This window comes from Ochotona princeps, chromosome 17 (assembly GCF_030435755.1).
Source record: "Ochotona princeps isolate mOchPri1 chromosome 17, mOchPri1.hap1, whole genome shotgun sequence".
NCBI lineage: Eukaryota > Metazoa > Chordata > Mammalia > Lagomorpha > Ochotonidae > Ochotona > Ochotona princeps.
Window position 1 is genome coordinate 17,636,656 of NC_080848.1, and position 14,023 is coordinate 17,650,678.

General features: G+C 57.9%; 1 protein-coding gene across 1 annotated transcript in view; it reads right to left on the reverse strand.

Moving 5' to 3' along the window:
- Positions 1-199: 199 nt before the first annotated feature.
- The window catches only part of CDC6 (cell division cycle 6), a 39,875-nt gene continuing 26,051 nt past the window's right edge, over positions 200-14,023 (reverse strand). The window contains exon 13 of the mRNA XM_004591241.4: positions 200-327. The gene's annotated coding sequence lies outside the window, so the exon portion shown is untranslated. The remainder of the gene's footprint in view (positions 328-14,023) is intronic.

Sequence of the window (14,023 nt, forward strand, 5' to 3'; positions counted from 1 at the left end):
AGGCAAACAGTTCGGTGTAGGCTCTGGCGGGCTTCAGGCCGCCCCTCCTCGGGGCATGGGGCCTGGGCCCGAAGGGGGTTTGGGTGGTCAACCCACCCCACCCCCTTCTGTCCTGGTCAGCAGGCTAATAATCTCAGCCTTCTGCAGCTCCCTGCCCCCTGGCTGGGGGCCACGTGGGTTGGGGATATTCCACAGGCTGGTCCGTTGGTCAAACAGTTCTGAGAGCTTGCCTGGGAAGGTCCAGAGCTGGCTTTCAGGATGCCAAAAGAGAATGCTGGTCCTGAATGGGTCCCGGCTAGGCAGCTGCGGGGGGCATGTCTTGTGACACTGTGAAAAGAGGAAAGACAGGTGAGCAGACTCTAAAAAGCAGGCACTCGGGCATTCCCCATGGAGCTCCCCGACCTGGGCGGCCCAAGAGCCTCCTGTGGCCCCCAGCTGAGCAGACGCCTGGCACTGGGCCTGGCTGGCAGAGTTGGCCCAGCCTGGGAGCAGGGCCCAGACACAGCAGGGGGGTTGCAGGAAAGCACAGCCTGGCTGGGGAGGCAGGACAGAGCCCAAAGCCTTGGAAGGCCTCCCACTCACAAACCTGGAGCAGGGGAAGGGGTCCACGGTGCCACCCTACAGTAGCACGGCCCAAGAAGGCAGCAGCTGGCCTCCTTCCCCCAGTGCAGGTTACCTGAGGTCAAGATGCAGGGAACGTGTGCTTGGCTGGTGGGGAGGGAGGAGGGAGTGGGAGGACAAGCCGCTTCCCTAAAGCACTGGCACTTCTCAGAAAAATGACTGCTAGATGGTGGGGGGGTACATCTTACACCACTTCCCTCCCCCCCATCCAAGCCCCAGCGTTCAAGATGGGTTGGTCCCACAGGCCTGGGGAGGAAGCATACGCACACATAGACCAACAGGGAAATGGAAAGTAAGGACTGTCAGGTTATCGCCTCCAAAGCACAACAGCATTCATGGTGCACAGGCAGGTCCAGGAAGGCTGGGGCTTCCCAGGGCAGGGGCCTGCCATCTGCAGGCAAGGAAGGAGCCAGAGGGGGTGCCCTCAGAGTTTATGGGCACACTTCTGTCAGCAGAAGCAACATGCCCAGCAGGCTAGGAGGTAGGCAGAGATGAAAGGCCAGAAGCCCACCTCAGCATTGTGGACAGCCCTACACCCTATTTCAGCAGACATAATTAACACCAGGAAAGAGAGAGACACGTGAGCCCAGAGACCCCATGGCCCTGAGAACAGGCAGGCAGTGACAAGAGCAAAGGAGCAGATGAGAGTCACAGGAGGAGAGTTCAGATCTGTTTTGAGGCACACGTTCTGCATAAATACACACACACACAAAGAAACCCACAAACAAACCTGAATGAGGCGGCACGTCACACACACGGGGATGGTTATAATCAAGAAGACAGGTAATAAGTACTGGCCAGGAAGTGGGAAATGCTGAGTCCTCACCACTGCTGGCGGGAGGGTAAGACAGTACGGCTGCTCTGGGTGACATGTTGGCAGCACTTCAGAAGGGTCAACAAAGTCCCCACGGGGACCCAGCAAGTCCACTGGCAGGTGACAGCTCAGGCAACAGAAGAGTCCTCACATGAAGGGGCAGAGCGGCCAGACGGTAGGACAGCCCGAATCTTGCCAACTGGTAAACAAAGCATCGTCCCAAAGGAATGGGATCGTGTCAGGGAATGAAGTAGTGACACACTACAGCATGGACAAAACCTAAAAACCCTACACTAGTTACTGGAGATCAAGCACAATTCTGCTTACATGACAGGTCCACAGGGAGCAAGCCTACCCAGACAGAAAGGAGACTCATGTTAGCAGGGGCTTGGGGGAGAGGGGTGAGGGGGAATGCAAGAAAATGGGGAGAGACTGCTGACGCCCTGGGGGCTCTGTTTGGAGTGATAGAAAATGTTCTGAAATTGATTGTGGGTGGTGGTTGCACAACTCTGTACTAAGACTACTGACTTATTTACTTCAATGGGTGAGTTTTATGACATGTGAATTACATCTCAATAAGGCTGTTAGAAAACAGGGTCAAAGAGACCCAAAATAAGATATGACCTTTACCAACATCCTCGCCCACCCCACCCTGGTCCGCACCCCAAGCTCAGGACAACACCAGGCTGCAGGCTCAAACCTAGAGCTCAGGGGATCCACACAAGGCCAGCCTGTGGCGGAGGACTGGGCTGGGACGGTGGGGGAGGGGAGCTCCTGCCCAGGCCACTGTGGAAGAGACCAGAACTCCTGGACCGGGCTCAGCTGAGCTGGGCTGGCCAGCCAGTCAGGCCATGTTGGACTGAGGAAAAAAGGGCAGCTATGGGCCAGTGAAAAGACAGCTGCCCCAGGGCCTTGTTAATGACCATGATATCCACTGGTATACCCTGACAGCCATGGGGCCTCTCTCCTGAGTGAGGTGCCCCTTTCTCTTCCCAACACATTCCTTCCCAGGCTGATTTCAGAGGAACAGCGGCCCCACCCACCCACCAGACCAGTTGCTGCCCTGCCCCCTACACACACACACACACACACCCCTGTGGGGCCCCACACAATAGGAAATTGAGCTGGGAAAGCCAAGCAGAGGAGGGAGGGGGCTGGCTGAATCTCATCCATGTCTAGTTGGACACACACACACACACACACAGAAACTCCCATATGCAGATCTAAAGAAAGCATCTCTGGGTGGGCAAGAGCATGCTTGCAGCCCCAGTCTGTGTGTGTGCAGGCATGCACGTGAGGAGAGGGAACCTGCAGATAGCATCTCTCCACACCTGGGCTCCACACAATGAATACAGTTAAGGGCCTGTGTGTATGGGCCCTTGTCCACAGCCCCCTGCAGACACCTGGCTTGCCACATGGCACAATCCCTCACCCTTGCAGGCCCCTGCCCTTGACACTTGCAGGAAAGACACTCCAAGGCCATCCCTATGGATCAGCCCACATACAGCGCCCAACAGCACACACCAGGACCCACAAACACTCAGGTGAATGCAAATGCACACACAGTACTGCCTCCTCCTCAGAGGTGAGGCTTGGCAGGCAGCTGATCCAACACAAGGCCCAGAAAGCCACTCACTCGACCCCAAGCTCCTAACCCAGTTCCTGGTTCGGCTGGGGATGGGCTCAGCCACTCCTGCGTGGCTCCTTTGCAGCCTTACCCCTTGCCCCCAGATAAGAAATAACCACAGCTACCTTAGATTTAACAGCTCAGTTCTGCTCCCAGAGGAGTTTGTAACTGGACCAAACTTCAAGCTCGCCAGCAAATGGACACCTCTGCAGAAGTTAGAATACTTTCCCTCCCTCTAGGGAAGCCTCCCCTAGTCTGACCCAGCTAAACCTGCAAGCTTCAGTGCAAAGCTATTGATCTCCTGGGAGGGAGAGTGTAGAGCCGTGAGTGCCAGAGAGGGTAAAGGTCATAGAAATGGGCCAAGGGCCAAGGGCCAGGTCGACCAGAGAACAGGGATGGGCAAAGGCAGGGACAACAGGGCGAGGTAGAAAGAACATGGGGCCTGTCTCAGAAACTTGAGAAATTATGACCTTCAGGGACGTACCTGGGCCCCAGTAGCTACACCCCAGGGTGGAGAAGGCCCCGTCAGAGAATTGAAACCAGCACCAAAGAGAGGGAAATAAACTACCCACATCCCACCTCCACCCTGTGCCAGCCACCTCCACTGCCCGCAGACACCCTCCCTTGATAGTAAACCACAGGCCTGCACCTCCAGCATTAGGAGCCCAGCCCAAGCACAGCAGGAAAAAAAAAAAAAAGCGGGGGGCAGGTGTTGGAGGGCCTGCCCAGGCCCTGAGCCCTTGTGCCCCAACTGGGCAAGCCTCCCACATCCCTAGAAGATGCCAGGATCCTGTCTCCCAGCTGCCAACTTACACACCTAGACAGCAAAGTGAGAGCTGCCTGAGGCCTGAGGAGGCTAGCAAACCCAGAGGTGTGAAGGGTCGAATCTCAGCCCTGCCACTCTGGGTGACCTTAGGCAAGTCATTCAACTCTCTAAGCATCTGTTTACTCACTTGACAGCCACATACCTCCTCCACAAGTGCAGTGCCACTGCAGATGCAGTCCTGGAAAGCACCTAGTCTGGCTGTGGGAGGCCCCAGGCCATCGGGATCCTTCCCCCTCCTCTCCCCTCCACCTGGGCCGAGTGTGGGGCCCCCAACCCAGCTGGCACTGCTTGCCTCCCCTCCCCCACCCCCACAACCTGCGCTAGCAAAGGTGGGCAGGAGCAGAAGGAGGGTTACCCATTTCCCAGGGTCTGCTTCCCCTCAGACAAGCAAAGGGATGTGGGGAGAAGGATACTTGAGGTGTAGGCGGAGATGTGACCACAACCCTTTCCCAAATTCCCTTTTCATCTCACACACCAAAAAAGGGAAACCTTTGGATTTGGGGAGGGGCGAGGGGGAAGAGAAATAAGACCATTTTCTCTCTTATTCTCAGAGGAGAGGAGCAAGGGGGTTGGCAAACTCAGCAGACCTGGGCCCGGCGGCGTGGCCTAGCGGCTAAAGTCCTCCCCTTGAAAGCCCTGGGATCCCATATGGGCGCCGGTTCTAATCCCGGCAGCTCCACTTCCCATCCAGCTCCCTGCTTGTGGCCTGGGAAAGCAGTTGAGGACGGCCCAATGCATTGGGACACTGCACCCACGTGGGAGACCTGGAAGAGGTTCCTGGTTCCCGGCTTAGGATCGGCGCGCACCGGCCCGTTGCGGCTCACTTGGGGAGTGAAACATCGGATGGAAGATCTTCCTCTCTGTCTCTCCTCCTCTCTGTATATCCGGCTTTCCAATAATAATAAAATCTTTAAAAAAAAAAATTAAAAAAAAAAAAAAAAAACTCAGCAGACCTAGACCCCCTCTTCTTCATTCAGGCTTGCCCTCTGCTTCCCTGGCTTCCCCGTTCCCTCAAACAGTGGTGGTTCCCAAGGAATAGAAGTCAGGCAGTCCTGGAGGGGCTGTGAGAAGAGGACAAAGGACTGGGGACACTCAGAAATGGGGGAGACGGGGGTTTCCTAAGCAATGGAGACAGTTAGTGAATCATATGCAAATGCCACCCAGAGCTCAAGCTTGGGTAAAGATGGACTCTAATCCTGGCAGCAACCAAGACCTGTCCCGCCTTTGGACCCCTACCCTCCCAGGAGCTGGCCCAGGAGGGCGGGGCAAGGCAGATTTCAAACTAGAACAGTGGGCTGGAACTATTTATAAACTTTCCAGGAAAGCAGACTCATGCACACACTAACCACAACCTTGCCCCTCCCCCATGCGCGGCAGATCTGCTGAGAGGAGAGAGCAGTGATGACCACTACTAACCCGTTTCTCCCCTTTTTCCAGCCCCTCCCCCCCACCGCCTCTGGCTGAGGCTCTCGCTCCTTTCCTCTCTGGCAAGCCCACAACTCTGCCACTCTGCTCTCTGTTTCCCATCTGTTCACCAGGACCAGGACCGCAGGAAGGCAGGCAAGCCCAGCCTCATTTTGAAAGAGACCACCCTAGGAGGACTGGAGAAGAATCCCCTGGGAGAGGCTGGCACAGGTGGGGGCATCCACCGCGACAGAACCTTACACCCCCACTCGCCTCCGCCAGACCTGCCTTGCTGGAGCTGGAACTGATACAAACATCAGCCCCTGCAGGTCTTCAGCCATACCCTCAAAGGGGCTAGGGAAGACCCCGAAGTCCAGCACCTGTCTCTGGATGCTATCGCTGCCCGTGTGTTGAGACACAAAGCCATCTTATGCTACTCTTCTACCCAGCCCAAGGTTGGACCCCAGTATACAGAACTACCTGATCCCACACATACCACCACCTTAGCAGTAACTGGACAACTGGACAACCCAGGCCCAGGACAGGTCAGGTAACAGGGAGAGGAAATGGGTACCTGTTCTGGGAAGGTACTATGCCCACCTTCTGTACCCCAAAGGATGGCATCCCAGAGGCCTCTGTTTAAGATGCCCAGAGCCCAGACGGCTCAGGGCAAGGGTAGCGGGGTAATCCACCCAGAACCATAGCTGAAGCCTTCCATGGGGTCTTGCTTTAGAGGCAAAGAGGAGTAGGTGAAAGGGCATGGGGCAGTCCAGCCTCAGGGAGGGGGACCAACCCATAGGGAAGGAAGAAAACAGGAAGAGGAAGAGACCAGCCTGCCTAGGCCACAGCCAGACCACAAGAGTGTGTGGACCAAACAGAGGCAGCCGTGTGTGTGTGTGTGTGTGTGTGTGTGTGTGTGTGTGTAGCGCGTGCTCGCATGGACGTGGGGAGGAGGAGCAGGGACCAAAGGGGACCCCCCCAGCTTGGAAATCACCGTTCTCATACTCAGCCTGGCACGGGGCTTTCCCCACCTTCACCTTGGCAGCTGCCTGTCTCACCACTGCCTCCCCTCCTCTGCCAGGCAGAGAGCACAGCACACTCACAGCAGTGCATGGTGGCCACGGGGGGCCCAGGTTGGCCACAGACACCTCCCAGCTGGCCACTCCACCCAGCCCCACACCCCGAGACGGCAGTGCCTTCCCAGCAGCCTTCCCAGGGGACCCAAGCTGCAGGGAAGCCAGGAACAATCCCCCCTCCTGCCTCAGGATATCCTTTTGGCTCTCACCCCAGACCAGGCCTGAGTCATAGTGCCCCTCCCCTACCCCCCAACACACACACCCATCAACCCCCCCCAGGAACTTCCTACTCCACACACTGCTGGTTGGGATGGGGGTGGCTAAAAGCAAGGAGCATCGAGTCTCCCTGATCAAGGAAGCCTACACAGTGGGCAGGCTCGGTCACAGAGCCCCATGACCTTCCCCTTAAAGACCAGGGTGTGTGGAGTGGGGAAGATGCTGGTTCCAGCTGGGTGTAGTGGCGAGAATGGCATGCATAGTTCCCTACTTCCTCCACACTCCGGCCTGCACCACAGAGAAGCCACCCTCTCTGGTGAGGGTGGTCTCCATTAGGACACGGGACAGGAGAGTGCTCTCCAGCCATCAGAGGGGACACAAAATGCGGCGTCCGGGGCCCAGACAATGAGGACTATGCAGTCAGTCAGATCACAGTCACAAGCACAGTCAGGCACGGCCAGACACGGGCACAGTCCCCCAGGCCTCAGTCTGAGGAGGTGGCTGTGACTCACACAGAAGTCTGGGCGCCCCCCCACAAGGGATCTAGGGCATCAGAGACCACACACAGTCTGAGAGGGCCCCTGGCCCCCCCCCTCGACAATTGTGGGCTGTAGGGAGGGAGGGCCGGCTCCTTCCCCTCAAGAACCAGGGTAGTGCCAACGGTGGTCATCACCATGGCAACCAACAACAAACATGCCTGGAACCACAGTGGGACAGGAAGTGATGGCCACGTGACAGGAAGATTTTTTTTTTTTTGCTTAGTGTTGGGGGGAAGGTGAAGATTATTCTGCAGCCCGAGGAATTGACTATCTACCTTACTTTCCTCCACTGGAGGGAAGGGGGCCAGCGGGAAGGCGGCCACCCTCCACCTAAGTGGGCTGTCAGTAGGAGGCAGGGCAAATAGGCCCTCCCTCCTCACCTGCCACTCACGGTCCCCCCTCAGCCCCCCTCCTCTCCACTTCCTGCCGTGACTGGAGATCACAGAACTCCCGACCACAGCTTCCCCTTCTCAAGTCTCGATTCCTGGGCTAAAGGTTTCACTGTGGGGCGAGGGACGGAGGGAAGGAGGGCTGGGGACCTAGGGTAGGAGGAGAGAGACTGGGAGGGGGGATGGGAGAAGGGCCAGGAGGAAGCCACTCCAAGGTAGACGGGCACACACAGCAGCGAGTGGGTCATGGTGACACACCACCGGATGGGCACAGGACACATGGAGCCGGTCTGACCTCAGGCAACACTGGGGGAGAGGGAACAGAGCCAGAGGCACCTGCCTGCACACTCGACTCCTTGTGCTGAGCCTCTGGGTTCATCTCAGGTGCCTAGCCGCCTCCAGGCAGCCAAGGTCCTCTCAGTGCCCAGCCCTTGCCGCCTCACCCCTGCCTTTTGTGCTAAGGAATCCCCCCTCCCTGCTCCAAGGTGCCCGCCCAGAGGAGGGCACCTTGGCCAGAGGTAGGGGGAATGGAACCTCCCTCCGTCTCCCCCTCCCCTTCTCTGCAGATGTCCCAGACTATATTTAGCCCAAACCGGGCGGCCAGCCAGACCTAGACTCCCCACTGGCCTGGAACTGAGCTCCCAGTTTTTATGCAATTAAAACATTAGCAGAAAACCACCCCCATCCACACACCCTCACCACCCGTCTCCCCTCCCCCACCTCTAGGGGCAGCAGAGCTCTGCAGCCAATGATGGAGAGTGGGGGGTGGGGAAGTCATCAGACAGAGGAGGGTCATCACCCAAGAGGTCAGGTGGACTCTGGGGAAGGTGGCAGGGGTGGAGAGGGGGGCAGGCTTCTTCTCTTGCAAGCCGGAAGTACACGGCATATGTTGGGGGGCAGGAGTTGCCTGGCTGCAGAAATTCCACCTGTCATTTTGCAGCCCCTCTCCCTGGCCAGCTCCAGTTACAGGACTGGAGTTGGCAACAGGTGCTGGTCAAGCTGGCAGCAGCCTAATCCCTCCTCCGGCTCCCCAACTGACAGTGGTGCCTGAAGGTCCAGCAGGGGCCCTGTGGGACAGGATGTTAAGCAGGAGGTGGCTTTGCTGCCTGGAGGAATAGGCAGCCCATGGACCTTCTCCAAGAGCTGGCCCCCAGCCCTAGTGACGTGTACTGGAGGGTCTGAGGAAGCCAGGGAAAACTTAGTTCCATAGCACCTATTTCATTTCCCCACGATGCCAGGCAGGCGGGCTAAAGTGTGGGAGGTCTGTCTGCCTGCCTCTTCCTCCTCCTCCTTTCCAAATTCCAGGAACAAGCAAGGGAGGCTCCAATTGCGGGGAGAGAGGGAGAGTAAGCAGGCGGTCCCAGCTGGGGCGGGAGAAGGGGAGGAGGGAAGGACCAGGACCAGAGCTGGCGGGAGGCGAGATCCAGACAAGCAAGGAAACTGGGGACAGACCCACCGACGCTGACACATTCTCACACTGTGGGCCAGGTCTCCACATGCCACCCACCCTGCGGGGACACCCAGACACCCTCAGCCAATTCTGCCAATTCCCAGAACACTCCTGGACACACACGGAGATGCAGGCCCTGCCCCCCACCACCCTGCCTTCCCCCACAAACCCGTGTGGGCTCCAGACAGCAGCCGGAGGGTGGAAAGAGGAGCAGCAGGAGGAAAGACAGCAGGCGTCAGAAAGGATGTGCAGCCAAAGCCCTGGGAGCCTGGGTATCAGTTGCCACACTTCCTTTCCCAAAACCCAGTAAATTAAGACAACCCCAGTCATCTCGCCAAGGGCCATGCCAGCTTCCCACACTCTGAAAATCACCACTACCAGGCAGGGGTGTGGGTGATAGGAGAGTGGAGATTACCCCATTTATAGGATTAACTTGTCTAGATGTCCATCACGTCACATCCCAGACACAGCTCCCAGAAAGATCCCACGAGGTCCCCAGACCACCCACCCTTCTAGGTCCTGCCCTGTTCATGCGTCCTGGGGTACAGGGGTCTGCACATGGAAGATAGGAGGACCAGGACATCAGAGACCCTAGAGTTTGGGCAACAGGTGACCCAGAGTTGGGAAGGGGGTTCCCAGAAGGCAGAGCCAGTTTCAGAAAGCAAATGGTTTTAGAGGATGGGGAGCTGATTAACTGCAAACTGGGTCATTGTTTCCCAAACAGACCTGAAGGGTCACCCAGACAATGCATCTCCCCCTCCCCAATACACGCTAGACGGGTGGCAGGAACGACAGGAACGACGTCATGGCACGTGTGGGTGACTGTGCCCAGAGGGGGAGGCACAGGGTAATCAGGATGGGGCTGCCGACAGCTAGCTTCCTGCCAGGCTGCACCATAGCTAGGAGTAGGAGGGGGGGACTATAGGGTGCCAGCAGGGGGGCACTGAGAGTCTGACTTAAGGGGCAGACATCAGGGGCAACCGGAGGGGGTGGCCAAGAAGAGCCCATTCCAAGCCCAACATCTTTTCAGAACTGCTGCTACTATCTGTGTGCCCTCCTGAGGCTGTCGGTATAAGCCCTGCAGTAGCCACCACGGGCGCACTTAGAGTCCCTGCAAATCCAAGTTCCTCAGCTCCCAAGGGCCTACTGGAGCCTGACCCTACTGACCTCTCTGTTTCAGGTCACCAAAGGCCAGGATTCCCAAGCAGGACTGAGGTAGTAGCCACTCCCCATGCACCCTGACTCCACAACAGTCGTCCCCCAGAAGAACCAAGACCTGCTACTCCAACTACTTTTCCTTTGTTCCCTGAACTCATCTCAAATACCTCCCCTTCAAGGGAAGCCCCAAGGCTCCAAGCCACCCCTACTCCAATCTGGGCCTTCTCTGACCCAGCCTCCCCCCACCCCCTGCCTTTCCACTAATCCCTAGGAGGAGTGGCTGAGGCCTGAGCCCCAATTTTCTAGCAAAACCTAGGCGGGGTTCCTTACCAAACCACTTCCCCCACACAACCCTGCCTGATTAAGCGTGAATCTTACCCTGAGAAAAAGGGTAAGAGACATCCCTGGATCTCCCCCACTGGTGTGGGGGTGGTCAAGAGCAGAAGCAAGCAAGGGCTGGAGTAAGCAGCAGGGGGTGAGCAGTGGGGGAGTGTTCCCCGGAACAATCCCCTCCAAAAACAGACACAGACACACACATGTGAACGCAGCCAGTGGGCAGAAGCCAATCTGGGCAATCTGCTTTATGGAAGAGGGAGTCACACCAGGTGTGGGGAGAGGAGGTACCTTCCGGGCCAGCACATTCAGCATCCTACCCAAGACCTGATGGAGGGTGGAGAGAGACCACTCCAAAGCCCAGGAGCACTTTCAGCTGTGACCTGGAGTCAACAGCGACTCCCCAAGCTAGTATTCAGTGTCCCCCCCACACATACACATATATCACTTCCCAACTAACAGACCGACACCAGGGCAGCGCCCAAAAAGGAGAGTCCTAGAGAGCCAAGCTTGTCTTCTATTATTATTATGATTATTATTATTATTTTTGCAGCACAACCTCTCCCCCTCTCCACGCACCCCAGCCCAACACACACATCTGGCTAGCAGCTTCCAAGCCTCGTGGGTGGCACTACGTCCCAGACACCCTCCGCAGTGCAAGGTCGGACAGTTTGGTCTGTCCTCCCCTCAGCCTCAGCAGCTTCCACAACACTAGGGAGCCCCGAGTCCCGGGACGTCCCCGTTACCCCCCCCCCCATCCTGCATGCCGTCCAGCCCGCGGCTCCCTTCCATGCCGCCGCCACAGTGGGGGACAGCAGTGAAGCGGCCCCGCCCCCCAGCCGGCTCCCTCTGGTGGGGGTGGACTCCCCAGGCTGGTTCTCCCCCAAACCACAGGGCGGCTCAGATAACAGGAGGGAGTGTGGGAGGGGTCTAGTCCGTTGGGCATCTGATCTCTCCCCGAACAGGTTTGAAAGTCTTTTTTTTTTTTTTCTTTTGCTTGTTTTTCAAAGAGAAAACATGAGTTCCTAGCGGCTGGAGCAGCAGGGACAGGCGCGGCAGACGGCTCCCCCCACCCCCGCCGCCTCCAGGCTGCGCGCAAAGGCGCAGACAGACGCACAGACGGGGCTCCCCCACTCTGGACGCGGCGGTGGTGGTGGCGGTGGCGGGCTGGGAAGCCCAGGAAAGCCCGGGTTCCCTTCGGAACCCGCCCGGTACGCGGTCCCCACTCGCAGCTCCCAGCAGCAGCAGGCCACGGCCCCCGATGTCTGCAGGACCCAAGGGCTCCCCAAAATCCCCCGAGGAGAGGTTACCTCGCAGCTCGGGAACGCCACCCATGCGGGGTTCCCGCGGGTACGGTGTCCGCCCTAACCCGGCACCTTGAGGCTGCAGTGTGGCATCAGGGGTGCGGGATCCCAGGAGGGAGGCCGTCCGGGGGGCCACGGCTCAGGGGCGCGGGGCGACGGCAGCGGCCATGGCGAGTCACGTGTGGAGGCTGAAACTTTACCCGGAGCCCCAGACTGCAGGGGGGCGGAGGGTAGGGAGCACGGGTGGAGGGGGAGGCCCTCTCGCTCGGACCCGCCCCGGCCCGCCCCCTGCCCAATCCCCAGACAGGAGCGTGCTCTGGGGCGCACGCCCGCCCATCTCTCCTTAATAGACCCAGGGAAGGACTAGTCTTAAAGGAGCCGCTCCCGGCTCAAGAGGAGACCGTGGGAATCTGGGATAATTCTTCTCAGAAACCCCCAAACGGGAGATTCCAAGCGAGCAGAGGGTTAAGTTTGGGGGAAAGAATGGAAATAGGACTCGGTAGAGAACCGAGCGCCCTGTGAGATACCCTACACTCCTTCCAAGCACATGCCAAATCTCACAGAGAATAGGGATCGTAGGTCCCCCCCCACCTAAATTTTAATGCGGAACACTGTGACTCCTACCTGGCGACCAAGCCCCTATCTGCTGTAATTATAACCTTTCAAGGACCAGTTGGGACTGCGATCTATGTGACCTTGAGCAAGTCACTTCCCTTTTCAGATCTTAATTTTCTGCAAACACTCACACACACACACACACAACCTCCCACACACACATCAGCGCTTTCCGGAAACACTTCTTCAGCTTGAGTATGTTGAAAGAATTTTGCTCCAAACCAACCCCTCAGACCACCCCCACTCATCCTAGTACCCTCCCCTGAAAGGGAAATTAATTGTATCTCCCAGTAGTGGTGCTCTGGAGTGACCCTGACCCTCCGAGCTAGAGCTAGAAAATTAGAATTCAAACAGGAAAGCTCCTAGTCCCGGTGCAGCGCACGAGAGCCGAAGCCCCCTCTGTCTGCAGCCACCTTGGTCCCCCACACAGCCAGCCGGGAGAACCTTCCTGGCCTGCTGCTCTGGTTGGGAGGACCAGACCCAGCCCGCAGCAGTCCTGGGCTGGGGCTGCAGAATCACTAAGAACACTCCCCTCCCCCAGGCATCCCTCTTCTTCTTTGGTAGAAAAGTGGCCACAAGTGCCCCCACAGGACTTCCTGTGAGAAAGGGAAGTGCCACACTCCCAGGCCTGCACCCCAGTGAGACTTTTGGCTTGACCCTCGGGGCTGAGGCTCCCCGCTGTACAGAAACCTGCCAAGAGACGCCCCACCTGGGCTCTGGGGTGGGGGGGTTATCTGAGGTCTCACGGGCTGCAGAGCCCAGGCCAGAATTGAGGCAGCCCCCACCCACACCCCAATCCGTGGATAAGGTGGGTTGGCTGCACACTGTGTCCCGGACTGCCAGGACCATTTTGCCCTATGCTGGACTCTGGGACAAAGCTTCCCCAGGCCTCTTCCCGCCCGCTGGCCCGGGGCTGTCTCCCGCTCCTGTCTGGGTTTCCGTCCACCGGTGCGAACTGCCCGCCCAGCCCCTCCCGCCCTGTCCCGTCCAGATCCATCCGCAAACATGTGCTCAGCGGGTAGGAATGCGCCAATGGCTCCCAGATGTGGACACCGACGCTTAACCCCTTCTCCCCCAACCCCGCCCCCAAAAGGCCTTCCACTTTGAGCCCGCGCCAACAGTATGGGGCTCCGCCCAGGTGAGCAGCCCGCCCACTTCCAGCCCCCACAAGGCTCCTCCTGGCCCTGGTCCTACCAGTCTTCTCTCCTGGTCCTGTTGAGGTTAGAGGAGGAAAGGCTTATGTACACAAAGACTCAAATGTTAATGCACACAGCTACAGGTCTCCCGTGTGGGATGATGCTCTCTGCACCTGCCAGCACATGGATTGAGGTACATGTATGCACAGCAAGATGCAGGCACACCCATCTGCATACTCGGGGTACACATAGATGTACCTCCAGGATGCATGTGTGAACATCCGTACACCAACAAGCACAGACCAACAGGCATGTCTGCAGTGTAAAGGGAAGGAAGCAGGGGGGTAGGGGCACACTTTTGAACAGCCACAGCAGTAGGTTCTGGTGCCTGCAAAGGAAGAAATATATATGTACACAAGGACTCACCGGCTTTAGAAAGTCACTCATAGGGGACCAGCACCTCCTGAGCCTGCACACCTTCAGGCACTACTTCCCACCCAGGGCACTGTTCCACC